The sequence below is a fragment of the Mesoplodon densirostris genome, chromosome 14, assembly GCF_025265405.1.
Source record: "Mesoplodon densirostris isolate mMesDen1 chromosome 14, mMesDen1 primary haplotype, whole genome shotgun sequence".
Lineage (NCBI taxonomy): Eukaryota > Metazoa > Chordata > Mammalia > Artiodactyla > Ziphiidae > Mesoplodon > Mesoplodon densirostris.
The window spans coordinates 24,608,397-24,622,451 of NC_082674.1; the positions used below are offsets into that span (position 1 = coordinate 24,608,397).

The 14,055-nt window shown below is 36.8% G+C and overlaps 1 protein-coding gene across 5 annotated transcripts in view; it reads left to right on the top strand.

Moving 5' to 3' along the window:
• The window catches only part of LCLAT1 (lysocardiolipin acyltransferase 1), a 178,386-nt gene that overhangs the window by 10,366 nt on the left and 153,965 nt on the right, over positions 1-14,055 (top strand). The window contains exon 2 of one of the 5 annotated variants that reach the window (XM_060117570.1): positions 8,817-8,944. The exons of the other annotated variants lie outside the window; for them this stretch is intronic. The gene's annotated coding sequence lies outside the window, so the exon portion shown is untranslated. The remainder of the gene's footprint in view (positions 1-8,816; positions 8,945-14,055) is intronic. 5 annotated transcript variants of the gene reach the window in all.

A 14,055-nucleotide genomic window follows, 5' to 3' on the forward strand; every position in this document is an offset into this window, starting at 1 on the left:
AATATAGTATTTCAAGTAACCAGTCTGAAGGAGATAGCATTCTTTATATTGGGCAAGTTTTGGTAAATATGTATTTTTAAAGGTCTTCTTTTGTACCTGAACTCACTGTGTCATTTTATACTCAGTCTCCTGTATTCTGTAGGGTTTGAATCATTCCTGACTCGCTAAAGCATAACAATTTTTTGGTCATCTGGGCTCCCATTTAAAAACAAAACAAGGGACTTTCCTGGTGGTCCAGTGGTTAAAGACTCCGTGCTCCCAATGCAGGGGCCTGGGTTCGATCCCTGGTCAGGGAACTAGATCCTGCGTGCCTCAACGAAGAGCCTGCATGCCGCAACGAAGATCCTGAGTGCCACAAGTAAGACCTGGCGCAGCCAAATAAATAAATAAATATTTTTTAAAAAAAGGAACATTACATCAATGAATTAAAAAAAAAAGAAACAAAACTTTAATTTTTATTGTGATTTTGTAAATAACATGCATTTTGGAAAATAAAAAATGTATAAAGAACAGATCAAAATCATGTTACTCAGGTAATTAGTCACCCTTGTTTATTAATATTGCACTGCTTTTGTTTATATAGTTGCATATACAATTTTGTAGTTCTACTCTTTTCAGTTAACTTTATAAGGATTTTCCCATGTCATAAGATTTTTTGGAAAATATAGCTTCTATTAATATGTAAACATATTATAATATATGTTATAATGTATATGTAATATATGTAATATTGTTATTTTGTTTTTTTCCTTTAAGTAAAAACAGAATAATTTACTTACTATATTTTAAGTGCTTTTTTCACTTAATGCATCATGGCTAGCTTTCTAAATGACAGCTTATATTGTTGTATTTCATTTTTCACCGGCTACATTGAATTCCACTGTAGACATATACCATCATTTAGCTATTTCTCTATTGATGGGCGTTTATACTATTTCTAATTTTCATATACAAGTAGAATTTCAGTGAGCATGTAAATTATTATTTATTTAATTGAAATATCAATGGTTTACAGTATTAGTTTCAGATGTACAACATAGTGATTCAATACTTTTATAGATTATATGCCATTTAAAGTTGCTATAGGGACTTCCCTGGTGGTCCAGTAGTTAAGACTCTGCGCTTCCACTGCAGGGAGCATGGGTTCGATCCCTGGTCAGGGGACTAAGATCCTACATGCTGTGCAGCATGGCCAAAAATAAATGAAGAGGGCTTCCCTGGTGGCGCAGTGGTTGGGAGTCCGCCTGCCGATGCAGGGGACACGGGTTCGTGCTCCCGTCCGGGAGGATCCCACATGCCGCGGAGCGGCTGGGCCCGTGAGCCATGGCCGCTGAGCCTGTGCGTCTGGAGCCTGTGCTCCGCAACGGGGGAGGCCACAACAGTGAGAGGCCCGTGTACCACCGAAAAAAAAAAATGAAGAAAGAAAGGAAGGGAGGGAAGGAGGGAGGTGGGAGGGAGGGAGGAAGGAAGGAAGGAAGGAAGGAAGTTAGGAAGTTATTATAAAATATTGGCTCTATTCCCTGTGCTGTACAATATATCCTTGTAGCTTACTTATTTTATACACAATAGTTTATATCTCTTAATCCCCTACCCCTGTCTTGCCCCACCTCCCTTCCCTCTCCCCACTGGTAATCAGTAGTGTGTTCTCTACACCTGTAAGTTTGTTTCTGTTTTGTTATATTCATTCGTTTCACTTTTTAGATTCCACATGTAAGTGATAACACACAGTATTTATCTTTCTCTGACTTATTTCACTAAGCCTAATACCCTCCAGGTCCATCCATGTTGTTGCAAATGGCAAAATTTCATTCTTTTTTAGGGCTGAGCAATACTCCATTATTTATTTTATATATATTTATATATATATATATATATATATATATATAAAATACACACTACATCTTCCTTTTCCATTCGTCTGTTGATGGACACTTAGATTGCTTCTATATCTTAGCTATTGTGTATAATACTGCAGTAAACATAGGGGTGCATATATCTATTCAAATTAGTGGTTTTGGTTTTTTTTTCTTGGGTAAATACCCAGGAGTGAATTGCTGGATTGTATTGTATTTCTACTTTTCGTTTTTTGAGGAACCTCCATACTGTTTTCTGTAGTGGCTGCACCAGTTTGCATTCCCACTAGCAGTGTACTATGTTTCCCTTTTCTCTGCATCCTTGCCAGCATTTGTTATTTGTGTTCTTTTTGATGATAGTCATTCTGACAGGTGTGACGTGATATCTCATTGTGGTTTTGACTTGCATTTCTCTGATGATTAACCACGTTGAGTACCTTTTCAGGTGCTTGTTGGCCATCTGTATGTCTTCTTTGGAAAAATGTCTGTTTAGGCCTTCTGCCCATTTTTTAATCGGGTTGTTTTTTGATATTGAGTTTTATGAGCTGTTTATATATTTGGATATTAACCCCTTATCAGTCATATCACTTGCAAATATTTTCTCCCATTCAGTAGGTTGTCTTTTTGTTTTGTTGCTGTTTTTTTTTGTGCAAAAGCTTTTAGGTTTAATTAGGTCCCTTTTGTTTATTTTTGTTTTTGTTTCCTTTGCCTGAGGAGACAGATCCAAAAAAATGTTGCTATGATTTACGTCAGAGAGTGTTCTGCCTGTGTTTTCTTCTAGGCGTTTTATGGTTTCCAGTTTAGTTTTTAAATCCGTTTTGAGTTTATTTTTGTATATGGTGTGAGGAAATGTTGTAATTTCATTCTTTTACATGTAGCTGTCCAGTTTTCTGAGCATTACTTATTGAAGAGACTGTCTCTTCCCCATTGTATAGTCTTGCTTCCTTTGTTGTAGATTAATTGACTGTAATTTTTTGGGTTTATTTCTGGGCTTTCTATTCTGTTCCATTGATCTATATTTCTGTTTTTGTGCCAGTACCATACTGTTTTGATTACTGTAGCTTTGTAGTGTAGTCTGAAGTCAGGACACCTGATTCCTCCAGTTCCGTTTTTCCTTCTCAATATTGCTTTGGCCAGTGGGCATTTTTATACATAAATTTTTTTCCTCACTTTGATGAGTATTTTTGTAGGATAGATGATTAGAAGAAGAATTATTGGGTAAAAATCTATTTGCCTTTTAAATCTTGTCAGCTATGCTGAATTGCTTTTTAAAAGGTCTCTATCAGTTTATAGTCTCAGTAATAGTATGTTTAAGAGTCCCTGTGTCCCCATACCCTCACTTTTGCTAGGTATTGGGGTGGCCAAAAACTTCGTTTGGATTTTTCCATAAGATGTTACAGACAAACCCGAACGAACTTTTTGGCCAACCCAGTATTATCCTTGTCAAATATGGAAGGGTAGTAGTTGGAAACATGACATCACATTGCTTTAATTTGATTTCTTTGTTTTTTTAGTGTTTCATATGTGACTTTTCTTTGTTTCTTTTTTTTTTTTTTTTTTTTTTTTTTTTTTTTTTTTTTTTTTTGCGGTACGCGGGCCTCTCACTGTCGTGGCCTCTCCCGTTGCAGAGCACAGGCTCCGGACGTGCAGGCTCAGCGGCCATGGCTCACGGGCCTAGCCGCTCCGCGGCATGTGGTACCTTCCCGGACCAGGGCACGAACCTGTGTCCCCTGCATCGGCAGGCGGACTCTCAACCACTGTGCCACCAGGGAAGCCCCATATGTGACTTTTCTTTGCTCATTTTTTTCTATTGCTATATTTTATTCTAATTCTTAATGTTTTCATATTTTACATATAACTCTTTAATTCATCTTGAATTTTGATTTTATGGAATGAAAACTGCTTGATTCTGAAGGAGTTCAAGGGCTGGTGGACCTTGAAATTATGTATTGGAAAAATTTAGACAATAAAAATAAATTTTGCTGCTTTTGGAAAGTAGTCCATTTCAAATTCATTTAAAAACTTAGTTTATTATTACCCAATTCGGTAATGTTTGTTGGGGAAATAAGAAAATCCTGCCAACAAAAAGACCCCTCTTTACCAATGTAGAAGGGAGAAAAAACTCAATATATTGGGTATGCATGTGAGATAACATGCATGTAGATAGTTCAGGAGAGACTACAAACTTTGAGTAGAATTTCATTCATCTTTACAGTAAAATAGAGATTTAATGTTTCTTTTATATTTTTGAGAAACAAATGGATGTCCCCTGTGATAGTCTCCTGTACACCTGGTGATAGATTCCTGAGTTAATTTCAGAGGTATGTGTTTATTGTAATGAGAGTCAGAAGGCCTGTGACTTTGCATTGTGAAATCTGGAGACTAAGATTACCTAATTCCTGACCAAAGGGTTTGGTGTTTGTTTTTAAGGAGACACACTGTGGTAGGCTGAAAATAGCTTTCCAAAAGAGATCCAAGTCCTGATCTCTGGTAACCTTATATGGGCAAAAGGGTCTCTGCAGATGTGATTAAATTGGAGGTCTTGAGCTGGGGCAGTTAACCCTGGATTATCTGGTTGTATTCTAAATGCAATTAAATATACCCTTTTAAGAGGGAGGCAGAAGGAGGTGGTACACACAGAGAAGAGGAGGAGGCAAGGTGACCCACCATGGAAGCAGAGATTAGAGTGATGTGGCCACAAGTCAAGGAGTTCTGGCACCATCTAGAAGCTGGAGGAGGCAAAGAATGGATTCTCCCCTAAAGCCTCTGAAGGGTGTGTGGCTTGACACCTTGATTTCAGTATTGGCGTACTAATACTGATTTCAGACTTTTTGCCTCTAGAACTGTGGAAGAATAAATTTATTACGGTGTTCTAAGCCACCAAGTAATTTGATATAGCAGCCATGGGGGGGAAATATGTCACCTAAGGAGAGGAGAGCATTAGCTCTTTCCCCTTTATTAAACTAAGAACATTTCATTTTATTTACCCTATATTAATTATTGGTAATAACACTTGGCTCTTGGCTTCTCTTTGTTAATGACTATCATTTATTTGTTCCCATGATTGAGTAACAGAGGTTAAAGTTAAATAGGCTACAAAGTGACTTTAAAATAGAAAAGAAAATGTAACTTCAATGGTATTTGTAAAGTTGATGGTGATGTATTTTGACTGTTTTTTTTTTAAACCTGAAAAGCAGAATAATTTATAATCAGTTATATCATGAAGTTCTTTTCAGATTTGCTTTTGGATTGCAGAGAATAAAGTCTGTTTCTCTTACTAGTGAAGCTGTGTGATAGTTACTGGGTACTTATTAACCAGTTTGAATGTTTGATACATTTTTTTTTTCCTGCAATGGAAAGAATTTCAAGTTCATAGCATTTTGTTAAAATTTTCCTCACTTTACAAGTTCTAATTTTTTTTCAACCAAATAGCAGATTATAACTAATGCCATAATTGAACTTATGACTTTTTTCATTGACAAGTAATTTCTTATATTTTTGATGAACTAACCATGTGTAGATATAGAGTTATTAGAAAATTTATTTTTCCAGAGTTTTCTGAAAAATTGATTTTCCTTGTTTTATGTTTTTATGTTTTTTTTAAAGAAGATGATTAATCTCTTTTCCCAATTCTATGTTTGTCTCTTTGAGAATTTTTGGTTTTGTTAGAATTTTTCAGGACTCTAACCACACTCATTTTAAAGTTCTGCTTTTTTAGTTTCCTAATCATGTAGTTTTATTTTCATTCATATTTCTGTTTTCCTGTTTTCTTTAATAACACCTTTATTTTAAAATCTTAAATTGACTGCTTAGTTTATGTTCTCTTAAGTATTATTATTTTAGACAATGTATATGAGTACAGCTTTGTATGAATTCCATAGCTTTTTTTTTTTTTTTGCGGTACGCGAGCCTCTCACTGTTGTGGCGTCTCCCGTTGCGGAGCAGAGGCTCCGGACGCGCAGGCTCAGTGGCCATGGCTCACGGGCCCAGCCGCTCCGTGGCATATGGGATCTTCCCGGACCGGGGCACGAACCCGAGTCCCCTGCATCGGCAGGCGGACTCTCAACCACTGCGCCACCAGGGAAGCCCTCCATAGCTTTTGATATGCAACATCTTTAATTTTTTTCCTTAATGTTCTATTACTGTTTTTAAACTTTGGTGGGGGGCTTATTAAAAGTATAGATGCTCTAACTCCACTCTTGATCTATTAAATGAGAATCTCTGGGTGTAGGGCTTAAGCTTCTGTATTTTAAACAAGCTCCCCAGGTAATCTGAGTGCACACCAAATTTGAGAAGTACAAGTCTTGTTTATCCTTTAATTTTTAAAAAATTAATGCAACATTATTTAAGAGTTTAGAAATTTACAGTATTAGGATTCTTTGTTTTGAATTCAATCTTAATTATTGGTTTTATTGTGTTATAATCAGAAAATAGGCCCTGTAAATTAATTGAGATTGCCATTGTGGCTTAACAGACAACTGATTTTTGTAAATAATCTCCAGTATGGATACTTGAAAAAAAGTTAGGCTATGACATTTGGTTTCTATTAATTAAAAAAAAATTGAGATGAAATTCACAAATCATAAAATTAACCATTTTAAAGTGAACAAATCAGTGGCATTTAGTAGCTTCACATTGTTGTGCCACTACTGCCTCTGTCGAGTTCCAAAACACTTCATCACCCCAAAAGGAAGCCCTGTTACGACCTTTTTCTCTCCAGTCCCTGGCAACCACCAATCAGCTTTCTGTCTCTTGTGAGTTACCTTTTCTGGGTATTTTATATAAATATGTATATAAATATATATATAAATATGTGACCTTTTGTGTCTTGCTTCTTTTACTTAGCATACTGTTACCAAGGTTTATCCATGTTGTAGCAAGTATCAGTACTTCATTCCTTTTGAAAAAATATTTATTTATTTATTTATTTATGGCTGTGTTGGGTCTTCGTTTCTGGGCGAGGGCTTTCTCTAGTTGCGGCAAGTGGGGGCTACTCTTCATCGCAGTGTGTGGGCTTCTCATTGTCGTGGCTTCTCTTGCTGCGGAGCACGGGCTCTAGACGCGCAGGCTCAGTAGTTGTGGCTCACGGGTTTAGTTGCTCCGCTGCATGTGGGATCTTCCCGGACCAGAGCTCGAACCCGTGTCCGCTGCATTGGCAGGCAGATTCTTAACCACTGCACCACCAAGGAAGCCGCCCCCCCCCCCTTTTTTTTTTCTTCATTCCTTTTTAAGGCAGAGTAGTATTGCCTTGTATGTATATATAGTACTACAGTTTGTTTACCCATTCATCTATTGAAGGGCATTTAGGTAGTTTCTACCTTTTGGCTATGGTAAATAGTGCTGTTATAAACATTAGTGAACAAGTATTTGAGTACCTAGCTCCAGTTCTTCTGGGTATATACCTAGGAGTGAAAATGCTGGATAATAAAGTAAATCTATGTTTAACTTTCTGAGGAATTGCCAACCTGTTTTCCCACAGCAGCTGCACCATATTACATTCTCATCAGCAGTGTATGAGGCGTCCAGATTTTCCGCATCTTCACCAATACTTGTTATTTTCCATTTTTTAAATTATAGCCATTCTTGTTGGGTATGTAGTGGTATCTCATTGTGGTGTTGATTTGTGTTTCCCTAATGATAATGACATTGAGCATTTTTTCACGTGCTTATTGACTGTTTGTATATCTTCTTTGGAGAAATGTCTGTTTAAGTCCTTTGCTCACTTAAAGAAATTGTTTGTCTTTTTGTTGTTGAGTTGTAAGAGTTCTTTAATATTCTGGATACTAGACCCTTGATTTGCAGAAGTTTTCTCCCATTATGTGGGTTGTTTTTTCACTTTCTTGATAGTGTTCTTTGATGTACAGAAGTTTTAAATTTTGATCAAGTTCAACTCATTTTGTTTTTTGTCTTTTGTTGTGGTTTTAGTGTCATAACTAAGAATCCATTGCCAAATCTAAGGTTGTGAAGATTTACCTATATGTTTTCTTCTAAGAGTTTTATCGTTTCAGCTCTTACATTTAGGTCAATGATCCTTTTTGAGTTAATTTTTGTCTGTGGTATAATACAGAGGTCAGTTCATTCTTTGGCATATGGCTATCCAGCTGTTCTAGTACCATTTGTTTCAGACTATTCTTTCCCCATTGAAGGGTCTTGGCGCCCTTGTCAAAAATCAGTTGGCCATAGATGTATGGGTATATTTCTGTATGGGTATATTTCTGGACTCTCACTTTTATTCCATTGATCTGCATGTCTTTTCTTATGCCAGTACCATACTGTTTTGATTACTATAAGCTTTGTGGTAAGTTTTGAAGTTGGGAAGTGTGAGTCTTCCAACTTTGTTCTTTTTTATTACTGTTTGGCTGCTTGGGACTCCTTGCAATTCCATATGAATTTGAGGATCAGCTTTTCCATTTCTGCAAAACAGGCTGTTGGAATTTCAAAAGAGATTGCATTAAATCTGTAGTTTATTTTAGGGGGACAACTTTCATTCTTTCACCATTGAGTATGATGTTAGCTGTAGGGTTTTTTTAAATGCCCTTATTTTTCTTTTAAATCTTTAAAATTTTTCTAAATGGAGTTAAAATTGCTCAACTTTAAATAGGCTAATTTAAAATTTTTTTGCCAGTTTGTGGGAAGTTGTCTCAAAATTGAGAACAGAAGAAATTTTTGTACGGTAATAATTTGGTCCTTACGTGGTCAGGAATATACAGAAAGCATTTATGGAAAAGGGGAGAAAAGGACACAGGACCTTCAGAGCTTATTGAATACAGGGTTTTACTCCTTGAACTGTTGCAGTTGACAATTGCATCTACTTCTAAGGCTTCACTTTTTAATATTGGCTTGCAGGAAAACAGACTTGCCCCAGATTGAGCCTTTTAAAATTAAAAATGCTTTTTAATGTGTTAATTTCTTTCTTGGTTTGTAATAAATGTTTATAAACATCAGTAACTTGCTTTTTCTGAGGCCTTTTCTAAGGAGGAAAGAACCATGGGCCAATGGCTGCATCAGAAGTTGCTCAGAAAAATGGAAACTCATTTTCTTACAAAAATGGGAATGCCCCCAGAGTCAGAATGCACACTAATCTTCATTTGGTAAGCTGTCTTATTACTTGTCTTCCTTATAGTTATTTTAGTGGAAGATATGCAAAATATTTTTGATGGACCAGGTCTTAGAAATATATTGCAGAGAGACAGGAGATGATTACCTTTCCTACTCATTTAAGTTATTTTCAGTTTTCCTAAACATTTTTGGGAAAAATATCCAAGAGCCCTGTTAGAATAATTTTGCTTCTTTGCTTCTTTGAGTCTTGCCAGCATTCCTCCCTCCCCCCACCTTGCCCCCCATATTGTAACGGAATCTTTTGTGCCATGTTTAGCTAATGCATTGAGACTTTTAAGTCACAGAGGTAAGGAAAAATTAGCTGTGGATCAGTGTGTTGCCTAAAACTTTTTGCATTAAACAAACCATAATTATGCCTTTCTCTCCATCCTCTCTGGAGTTTAAAAACTAGTGTAATGATTTGTTGTCTCTGAATATAGTTGATATTTGTGTACAGTATATCTGTGGCCTCACCAGTCAATGGAGAGCAGATGTTTTCTCTTGGAAAATAGTTTTCCTGGAATAGATATTTCTGATTGCTAATTTGTTATATATATGTATACATATGTTTATTTATTTCTGAGACAGTCCTGAACAAGGGCAGGATGTGTGTGTGTATGTGTGTATGAGTCAGCTTTCTCCAGAGAAAGAGAACCAGTAGGAGATAGAGATATTTATACATATCTCTACTTTAAATATTAAAAATTTAAGTTTATTTAAAATTTATGTTTCTTTTTAATACATTCATATATATGTATGTATGTATCTATATGTTTAATATATAACATACTTAGTATACATTACATAATATTCCATTCAAATGCTAATCTTATCCTGAAACACCCTCACAGACACATCAGAAATAATGTTTAATCTGGGTACTCCATGGCCAGTCAATTTGACCTATAAAATTAGCCATCACGGTGTGCCTCTTACTAGTAAAAGGAATTGAAGTCTATTATGATCCTTTTTATTTTAGTTAGTGTCTTTGGGATAAAGAGAGTGGGTAGATGGAGAAGCTTAGAAGCCACCTAGTTCTCCTGATGTGGGTCACTTGCATCTGGAACATCTTCTTTGACTCTGTTAACAGTATATTTCTCATCCTTTACTTCTCTTTATAATTCTCCATGATTATACTCTTGATAATTTATGAAGCTGAACACAGACTTTTGTATTGATTTCTTCTAAAATGAGATAAAAAATACCTACTTTTATGGATGGGAGGTGAACATGGATACATGCAAAGGGATGGCAAAATTTGAGAACCTTTTATAGAACAGACTACCAAACTTATTTTTTCATCTTCTGCCATGAATTCTGCCATTGAATTGGCCATTATCCTTAATGTTTGAACTTCTTAAAGGGGTCACTGAATGGATAGTGGAGATGAGTGGCAACAGCTTGTTGTGGCTGCTATTCCTTGGCTTCACCGTTATCCACAGTCTGAATATGGGCTTTGTGGTTCTGAAACCTGATTTTCTTGCTTCATCTGGTGCTCATGACTTCATTCATGCCAACACAATTCACCAGGATTGATTTTTCAGAAGCCAAAGTTCTGTTTATTAATATACATGGGGAGATGGACCTTTCCAGTCTGATTCATACTCACTGCTGGAGTGTCATTTTGTGTTGATAATCTAAGTGCTGAACAACATCTAAGTACTGAATGGTGTCTTATCAATGGTAAGAGAGTTGACTAGTGCATTAAACGATAATATAATGACTTACAGAAATATAAAAATAAATGTGTTAAGGATTTTATTTAATTTATAATCAATGAGAGAACCAGGCAAATGATATATAACTGGTTCAAAGGAAAGTGAAAGAAAGTCCCACAAATTTGTATGGAGTAAAGCAATGTTGAAATGGATTGCAAACGGAGACAAAAGGGGTCTGTGGGGGAGGGGGAGCCGATGAGCAGTGAGCGAAGTCGGATGAACCTCTTCCTGACACGATGACTCTGCATGTCTCTCAGTTACCTACAGTTTATAGATTTGTAAAATTTCACATAGCGGTGGAGTATGATGAGGTGGAAGGGTGTGCTATAAACAGTGCCTAGTTCTCCATGTTTTTTTCCTCTATGTGAGTGGGAGTTAGAGGATATTCCAGGACTGTTCTTCTGGATCCTCTTGGAGCCTGGTAAACCTTTACAGTGGTACCATCACTCTGTTAATTAATGTGGACATATTAAAATAATTTGGTTTTGTAGTGGGAAGCAGCCGCATAACACAGGGAGATCAGCTCGGTGCTTTGTGACCACCTAGAGGGGTGGGATAGGGAGGGTGGGAGGGAGACACAAGAGGGAGGAGATATGGGGATATATGTATATGTATAGCTGATTCACTTTGTTATACAGCAGAAACTAACACACCATTGTAAAGCAATTATACTCCAATAAAGATGTTAAAAAAAAAATTTGGTTTTGAATCATTTAAATAATTGGTTATATACAGATCCAGGTTTGAACTTTTTTATAGAAGTTGCTAATTTTCTCTCAGGCACTGGGTCTTTTTATGGAAAGCTGGAGGTAACTTGGAGTATGGCTGCAAGGAGCAATAATAAATCATGCTGGTTTTGTATGTTTTTCTCTTATAAACATATAAATATTGAAATTGCTTAAAAATTTTGAGAGCCCTTATTGTGGGGTTGGAAAGAGCCTAAGATTTGTAATAATCTGAATTACTTACCTTATACATATACAAGGATGTGTAAACTATGATTTTATAATCTAACTTCCTTTTAATTCCTTCTGAACATTTTAAAGTATGTTTAAACAGAATAATTTTTAAATTAACATACATGTTTTATACAATTGGGTGTCATATTTCTCTCTTAGCCAGAATAAATGTTGAGCGATTCTTTCCTTTTCATGACAGATGACTTTTCCTAATATTGTGATGCCCTCTAGTGAATTCAGCCTTTCAGATAAGAAGTTATGAGAGGCGGTAATCAATACAATGAAATCTTCAGAGGGAACATTTCTAGTAATTAGAACTGTTTTTTTATGTCTTGTTGAGAAGGCAAGTTTCTGTTCTAGGAAGTGTTTAAGCAAAGATTTGATAATCTCCCACGAGTCTTATTGTTGAATTAAGTGAAATTGTTCCAGATGAATTCTAAAATCTCCTTCAGCTTCAAGGTTCTAGATTTCATGAGTTACTGGTTTTCAGTTACTGAATACTGAGCATCCACAGTGTTTAGCACTGTCCTGAGGGTTGTGACGGTTTCAAAGGTAGTGTTAAGGCATGGATGTGACTTAAGTAACTTCTGTCTGCATCAGTTTGGAGAAAACAATAGTAACTAACCTTTGTTGAACACTTACTCTGTTTCTGAAGCTGCTCAGAACAATTTACCTTATGTCTTTTAATCCTCACAATAATCATGAGGTAGGTACCATCTTTAGTTCTGTTTTACGAGTGTAGAAACTGAGACCCAGAGAGGTTAAATAATTTGTTCAAACTCATACAGTAAGTGGTGGAACCAGGACCAGCTTGTATAAAATAATAGTGAATAGGTGAAGGTAATTTTTTTAAAATTTATTATATTATTTATTTATTTTTAGCAGTGTTGGGTTTTCGTTGCTGCGCACGGGCCTTCTCCAGTGCGGCGAGCGGGGGCCACTCTTCGTTTCGATGCACAGGCCTCTCATTGCGAAGCACGGGCTCTAGGTGCGTGGGCTTCAGTAGTTGTAGTGCATGGGCTCAGTATTTGTGGCTTGCGGGCTCTAGAGCGCAGGCTCAGTAATTGTGGCTCATGGGCCCAGTTGCTCCGCGGCATGTGGGATCTTCCGGGACCAGGGCTCGAACCCGTGTCCCCTGCATTGGCAGGCGGACTCTCAACCATTGCGCCACCAGGGAAGTCCGGTAATTTTTAATTGTTTATAGGTCGACAGGTTGTCTATTGGTTGTCTATTTCAAGCTAGCTCAGATTACTTTTGGATACATTATGTTTTCATTTCTACACTTAAGTGTGTGGTTTCATATTCATTTCATTCAGAAAGTGGTAGTTTACTAATTTGGACCAAAATATTTTAGTCCATTAACAATTTTTGGTCCATAAGATACTTTTGCTTTGTTTCTTTAAAAATTATTTATTTATTTATTTATTTATTTTAGGCTGTGTCAGGTCTTAGTTGTGGCACAAGGGATCTTGTTGCGGTGTGTGGGCTTCTCTCTAGTTGTGGTGTGCGAGTTTTCTCCTCTCAAGTTGTGGCTCACAGGCTCCAGGACGCATGGGCTCTGTAGTTGTGGCGCGTGGGTTCCAGAGTACGTGGGCTCTGTAGTTTGCAGCACGCGGGCTCTAGCTGACGCACGAGTTCAGCTGTGGCACGTGGACTTAGTTGCCCCACGGCATGTGAAATCTTAGTTCCCTGACCAGGGATCGAACCTGCATCCCCTGCATTGGCAGGCGGATTCTTTACCACTGGACCACCAGGGAAGTCCCCGTAAGATACTTATTTCAGAGACTTATTTGACAGACAGAATGATGCAGTCTTACCTTCCTAGTTTACTTTCTGTAAAACATCTATTCTTTAAAGTTTAGAGAATCCACTGCTCACTCCTATGCTTAAGAATTTATTTATGACTTTTGACTTTCTTTTGGCTTTCAGAGTCATTTACCGTCTTCTTCATTGGATCTTAATGCTAGTGTAGCTCTGTCCATTTGGTTTTCATTATCTAGACCAAGTAAAAATTGATTTCTCCATTTGTTGGTAAATTAATTTCATCAGATTGGGAGTGTTGGCTTTTTGATACCCTGGATTTTACCTATTTGTGGTGTACTCAGGTCAGTGTTAGTCATACAGAGACAGTACAGGATTCGTCTTCGATGTGATTGTTGGAAAGAGAAGGTGAGTCATAGAATATATTATGTTGAGATATATAAGGTAGATTTTTCATGTTTCTGGAAACTTGTCTGATGTCCATTTATGAAACTCTTTCTTTGCTCCAAATCATTTGTTCCTAATTTGTATTTAATAAGTTACAGATTAATGGTGACCTTAATGGCCTGACTACTCCTTAGGCTCCGTCTCTCCCTTACCTCAGTTCTGTGTTTACCTAAAGACTTGTTATCAATGTGCCTCTTTCTTTATTTTTCCATTTAGGGT